Source organism: Corylus avellana, chromosome ca7 (genome assembly GCF_901000735.1).
Source record: "Corylus avellana chromosome ca7, CavTom2PMs-1.0".
NCBI classification, from domain to species: Eukaryota; Viridiplantae; Streptophyta; class Magnoliopsida; order Fagales; family Betulaceae; genus Corylus; species Corylus avellana.
The window spans coordinates 11,456,989-11,464,301 of record NC_081547.1 but is presented as its reverse complement, the minus strand read 5'-3'; the positions used below and the strand labels follow the sequence as shown (position 1 = coordinate 11,464,301).

Below are 7,313 nucleotides of genomic sequence, written 5' to 3'. Positions count from 1 at the left end.
CTGTCCGGTCTAGTCCGGTTAACCATTTGTTATCGGTTAACTGATTTAACCGATAAGAACCGATTAGTGGGGAAGATAAAACGACACCGTTTTGGGATTATATATATACCTATCTAAATATCAAACCCTAAGCCTAAATAGACCCATCTGCCGCCCCGCCCCTATCTTCTCTCGCCTCTCTGCTCTCTACGCTCTCTCCTCTCTGACCCTGCACCCCCATCTGCAGAGTCTCAGCCTCTCTCGCCTCTCTTGTGTTGTAAGTCTCGCAACTGCCTGCCCGTCCCTTCCAGTTGCCCCGCGTGCTAGTCGGCGAGGACTCCACTTCTCTGATGGTCTTTGTGCTCATAAATCACAACGTTAGGTAATCTCTAGTATTTCGTTAGTTTGATTTAAGTATTTTTGTGTTGAATTTGTGGGTATTGATTGTTGGATATGGATTGTGATTTTGTTGGCTTTGAGGATTTAAATAGATGGGTGGCTGATTTAAGGGTTTATGTAATGGCAGATTTGGGGTGGATTTTTAGTGGTGGTTTGTGATGTTGGATTCGTGATGTTGGGTGGATTTCCTGCTCTTCAGATGTAGCAGCAGCTTAGCTCTTGTTACTGGAACTCAACTGCGTAGGCCATGGGATTTCTTCGTTGATAGTAGCATATTTGCCATTTGAGCGGCTGGGTCAGATTATCCTCACCCGTATTTTGCTCTATTATTCCTCTGCATAACAATCTGGCTTTGTTACTCCCCTCTTAGCTTGTTTTGTGCGAATATTGTTTATTGTTTAAGCCTTGCCAGTTGGATTTTAAGCATCTGGATTTTCATCTTGTGATGGAACAGAAATAGCAAAAGCGTTGTATCATTTCTTGTTCAGAGTTTCAGTCATCAATGATGATGATTCATATAACCTGCAATAACCTAGAACAAATGCTGGTGAGTGGCAATGGAAAGAGAAATAAATGTATATCTGGTTGGCTTCAGTGAGAATGCATCAATAAGAGCATTTAAGCATCTGGATTTTCATTTGGGTTTGCTTTTACTGTACTAGTTGGATTTTTGCATATTAAGCTTTCTAATTTAGTATAAATGGGTCCCCACAAAAAAGCTTTCTGATTTAGTATCATTTAGTTGTGGTGGATAAATATAAAAAAGCTTTAATTTTTAGCCCAAAAAACAAATATTTTGGTCCCCAAAACAACTAATTTGTAATAAGCTGTTTTAGCCCAACAAAAAGTATTTAAGCCCAAAAACAACTAATTTTTAATAAGTTATTTTAGCCCAACAAAAAGTATTTGGGCTCTCAAAAGTCAAAACGACTAATTTTTGGCCCAACAGTAAGTAACCAATTTAAAGCTTAACCGGTTTAACCGAACCATTTAACCGTGTACTGTTATAACTGATAATTTCGGTTAAAATCTTTATCGGCCCGGTATCGGTTAACAAACAGTTTAACCGAATATTATTGGTTAATAACTGATAAGAGTCAAAACCAGACCGTTTTGACCAATACCCACCCCTAATTAGGTGTAATTAGTTTATGTGGGTTTAGGGACAAATACGTTGTTGGGGTATTTTGAGTTTTTTCAAAATACTTATAATTATGGTTTTCCTATAAATATGTTATGTTGTAACCCTAAATCATTGAATAGTAAAATATAGTCACACTCTCTCCTGTGGACGTAGGCACATTACCGAATCACATAAATCTGTGTCTCGAGACTCTCTTGATCTCTCTCTTTTCGATTCCATATTATTCATCATTATTGTGTACGGTAACAACACGTGTTACTGATTTCCAATCCTCACGCAACAGATCGTAAGAACACAAGAAGAAGTTTTCAAACATGATTTTTTCTGCCACCAATCCTGTTGATCAATTTCCCAAGAATATGGGCATGTAGAGTAGTTGCAAGAACGACTCAATGTCTTCAAGTTGCATGAATGGTGGTGAAGAGAATCCAAGGCTTGTTCTCATAATGAAATTGCCCCCAACCCACAACAAAGCAAAAACGCCTTGCAAAGTCATCAAGGAAAGAGCGAATGGGAAGCCAGTCCTAACGTCTTCAAGCACCATGAACGGTGTTGAAAACAAACTATCACTTGTGTTGAGGATCAAATTGCCTCAAACAGCCCACAACAAAGAAAAACTGTCTTCCAATGCGAAGGGGACAGAGTTTTCCTCCAAACTGGGTTCGAGGAACTTCCTCTAACTCAGTCTATAAAAATGACATGTGTCATTTAAACCTGTGAGATACACATATTTTTTAATAGTAGGGACAAAGTTGGAATAAATACTATTAAAAACTCATGTGCATCTCACATGTTATTAAAAGAATTGACACATGTCATTTTTAAAGACCAGGCTGAAAGAAGTTCCTTCAACTCAGTTTGAAAGAAAACTCTATCCATGTGAGGGTACCCACAACTTCCAACGACATTGACCTGAAAAATGGGTGCCAGAATAGTCGTTCCAAGAACCCCATTTCTCGTTGTCCTACAAAATCGGCATCAAAGGTTGCCACCAAACACAAATCGGACAAGAAGCAGATTCCAACAGCTTCTAGTGGTACGAATTGTGCTGAAAAGAAAGCATGTAAAGTTATGAAGAGAGCCATGGATGACAAACTAGTATTGATGCCTTCCAATAGCATGAGTGGCAGGAATGGTGATGAGAAAAAAGAAAGACGTGTGATGTCTGCACCACACCAAAACAAGACGCCTATGTAACAAATAGGGTCCACCAATGGCTGTTCTTCCCTGGCAAAGGCTATAGATAAGAGTTGTCCAGAAAAGCTTCAGATGGATGAGGAGTTAATAGAGTTGAAACTTGAAGCCACCAAAAGGAAGCTACATGAGAGGTACCAAAAAGCTCAGAATTCCAAAAGGAAGAAATGGCCACAAATGGAAAACCAATTAACATTCAGAAACCAAACAGCAAGAAAAGGCAAATGAAACATAGCAACAAAGTCTTCTGGATCAATAATATATGTCGCAATTCCCTGTTTCATTACTTGGAAACAGAGAGAGAGGGAAAACCAAGAATTTTTTTAAAAAAAGTGACCAAACAGCCAGAAATTAAAAGCGAGAGAAGCAGAGCAATGAAATCTTCATGACCAACAATATTCGAAACCCACGCTCTGTTTGGATGATCGGAAACATTAAAAATAATAAAAATAATAAAAAAGACACCTCGCAACCGACTTATTTTCTCGCTATTTCCAAGAAACCAAATAGAGAGGAAAAGCGAAAGGGGAAACATGAATTGTTCTTACATACCTTAAACGTTCTTGGAGACGAAACCACTTGATTCTTGAGATAGCGTTGTGATCCTATGTGTCCACAATGGACACATAGGATCAAAAATTTGGATTGATATGGCATAAGATGAAATGGTGTGTTTCAATGAGACTGATGTCTGTTAACCCTTTGGAAAAAAATATAATAGTAGGGATTTTATTGCGTGTTCGATTAACCAAGGGAGTAAAAATTCCAGAGAAAAAATTGAGGGATTCTATAGTTTTGGCACATTGACTCGGGAACTTATAATATATTTACCCTAAAGAATTTAACAATGAAATAAATAAATAATTCAACAAATTTAATTATCATTTAAAACATATAAAACTGAACAAGCCAAATTGATTTTCTCCTTACTAAAAGCAACAAGTGAGTCATCTAGACTCAAGCATGATATCACATAATAATTTGTAAAAGTGTTGTTATGAACTTCATAATACACCTAATGTTACTCTTAAACAAAACTATAATAGAAAAAAAAAATTTGGGACTAAATCAAAAATCACAGAAGCAACAAGACCCAAGTAGGCAAGTTCAAGCTCTCAAGAGAAAGAAAAATAAGTCGGTTGTGGGGAGGAAGAGGCCTCTTCCTCCCCCTAGCAGCAGTGCTCGGTATCTTCTTTATAGTCTTTTCCTATCTCCGTTTTGGTGGTTTTGTTTTAGATCTAGTTTTTAGATCTAGATCTAGATATAATTCTTGATACTCAGATATACTTGTCCCGACTTGCTTCTCCGCTTTCCATTGCTTTTGCACCGATCACTCAATGGAGTCTCCCATGCCGAAGCGTATTTTTCCCGTGCCGGAGTGTGTTTCTCAAGCACCGACGCATGGGTCTCACACGCCAAGGCATGTCTTCTCAATGATATCTACAATGCCATACTCCTCTGCTGCTGCTTCTGGTAGGGTTTTGTTGTTTTTAGTTTTTTGCTTTGATTTATTTTTTGTTCTTTTGTCCTGGCTTTTGAGTCGACGACGTGAGTTGACTCCTGACCTTTGGGGCGAGGAGGATTAGATCAATGTGAAGGATTATCTCTCACGATTGGAAAATAAGTTTTGAGAATTTAGGCTACCCATATCTTAGATATAGTCTGCCGGGAGAAGATCTATTTCATAACTAAAGTTTTAAATAGCTTAGCAGAAATTGATATCATAAATAGGATTTGATTGTAAGAATTTTCTGATTATATCTATGACTTTGTTATTTCATAGCAAATGGCTATGTTTTATCATAGTCTTATTTAGGCAGAGATATTATGATTTTATTTCATTGTACATATTTTAAATACTAATAATGACAACATTAACTATTGTGGTAGAAAATGTAAAGAAATTTAACTCACCTGCATGTTGCATACAATCATAACTTACCACTCCACCAAGCTACAAAGCTTAACCCAATTCTGATCATTATCTAAATTTTGATGCATGTTAGTTATAACTTTAGCATCCTTAAAATATTTGATGCATATTATTTGCTTATCTACATACAGTCAATTTTTACTTATTTAATATTCTTCCAGGTCTTCAGAATATTTAAAAGCTAATAACTAGCTCAGGTAACAAAGGAAAGGTTTATTGAGCCATTATCACTAGGGTCAACTTGATAGATCTTGAGGCTTAAAGCGATAAATTTAAGTGAGGTTTATTTTAATATTAATTACGTATTTTTTATTTTATTTTTTACTTAAAATTGCTCTTCTTGCTTTTTGGGTTACAAAATTACTAGTTAAATTTTTATATTCAAGTTTTTCTAAAATTTCATTTTCAATTGATAATATGGCTAATCTACTTAATCTTTCTTGTTACATGTTTCGATCTTAGGTAGAATTTTGTCAAATTTAAATTTTGAAAAATTTATTTCTACATAAGCAATTGTAATAGATATGAAATGACTAATTCAATGAGCTAAATCGTAGGCATACGAAAATCATAAAATTATAGAAGAATTCAATTTTTATCATAATACTATAAAAAATCGCACTAGAAAAAAAAAAAATTGAAAATTATGGGGTGGAATAGAGATCAACTTCTTCTATAGTTTTAGCAAGGTTACTAGCAATTCTCCCAATTCAGTTAATTGGTAACTAACTGAAAGAGTCGCCCATTAAGCATACTCAGAGTAATTGTAACAAAAGGTGAAAATGACAAATATGGGATATCTAAAATAAGTCATCATGCATGCATATGCTATCATCAATTACAAACGGGAAGCTACTAATCGAAATATAGTTATTCTAATCAAACCTAAATACAATAGTCCACAGACTTCTTTTCCTTAAAGGTCCTCTTAAAACAAATAACCTGATAAGCTGCAAACACTGAGTAAATCTAAGACTTAATAAGTAAATCCCACAGTTGAGTATGAAATGAGCTCTGGTTTGTAAGCAGTAATAGAAATGTATTTATTTCAGTAAACAATTGAGGTGATGCCTCTGTTATCACACCATTAAAATATAATTATAGTTGTGTAGGTGTAATCCCAGCAACAATCGCCTATAAGTTTTAATGCAGAAAATTAATGCTTGAATAGATCATAACTATCATGTATGGTTTACCCGAGATATTACACATTTTTAACAGAGTTGACACTGTTCCTAGGGACCTATAATACAACACTGACGCACGAGCTATTGTACACTACTATTCATAACACTAGCAGCTCGACTGAGTTCGACCTCAGGTGGACCACACTACTATGTACGTCTTTGTAATGACCCGCCACTCACACATGGCTACGTCGGTTACAAAAGAACCATTGAATCAAAGGACCATATCATACATACATTTGACCATAGAATCAAGTATATATAGTATAGTAAGTCCATGACCATTATACCGAACGTACCGTTGTACCATGTCATACAATGCATCTTATTAATCAGTTATTAAGACAGTTATCAAGTTGCATAAAAAGATTATGCTCATAACATACGTGTGCTCAGTTAGTTGACTTATTGTATGTTTTTAAGGAAAACAGTTGTAAGTATTAACTTACCTCGTACGCTCACTTGATTCCCCCAATATTTTTGGACTCCTACTATAACAAAACACAGATTATCGTCTTGCATAGTATTAGGGTGTCTATTCTAAACACACAAAGTCATATCGAATAACAAACTAGCTTAAGGTCACAAAAATCTTATTTTCACCCATTTTGGACACTGTTCAAGTGTTCTGACTTATAGCTAAACGTTTGGTGATAATGTAGAGAACGTTTCGCTAGTGGTCAGAATGCATGCAAAGCTCGTATTCCAAATCATCACGTAACAATACTCATATTAGGTTCTTAATGAGTACATTACATGTAAGCATAGTAAATCATAATAGCATGTAAACCTAACACTACAAAAAAAAATCCACTTTAGTGATGGTTTTGGGCTAAAAATTGTCACTACATAAGTAGTGACGGTTTAATAGTGACTCTTCCTAAGGGTAGTGAAACAAGGGTAGGGAAACGAGAAAATGTGTCAGTTTAGGCAAAACCGACACCAATTAGTGATGGTTTGTCCAAACCGACACCTTTGTTTTTTTTTTTTTTTTTAATATATATTTTTTTTCGAATTTTTTTTCTTTACAATTTTTTTTTTCCAGCATCTTGCACAGTGCAAGAAGCTGGCAACTTCTTGCACAATGCGAGAAGCTGCCTGCAACTTCTTGCACGCCAGCTTCTTGCATTGTGCAAGAAGCATGCACAATTCAAGAAGCTAGCAAGATCTTGAATGCAACATCACAACTTAATGCAACTCAACACATGGGTTATATTGGCAACTCAATACAACTCAATACATGGGTTATATTGTCACAATTCAACTCAACTCAACTACACATGTAACAAATACATGCTTCATTCTAGCTAATTGTCATAACTCAACATATGGGTTCAATGCAACACAACATCACATCACAACTCAATACTCAAGTTCAAACTCATAAATAATATAGGTTTCAATGCAACACAACATCACATCATAACTAAACATCACAACTCAATACTAAAGTTCAAACTCATAAATAATATCCAAC

At 35.6% G+C, this 7,313-nt stretch overlaps 1 long non-coding RNA gene across 1 annotated transcript; it reads left to right on the top strand.

The window, feature by feature from the left end:
• Window positions 1-253: 253 nt before the first annotated feature.
• Window positions 254-865, top strand: LOC132188836 (uncharacterized). The gene is made up of 2 exons (XR_009440922.1): window positions 254-361; window positions 506-865. It is a non-coding gene; the product is annotated as an uncharacterized LOC132188836 (long non-coding RNA).
• Window positions 866-7,313: the final 6,448 nt, after the last annotated feature.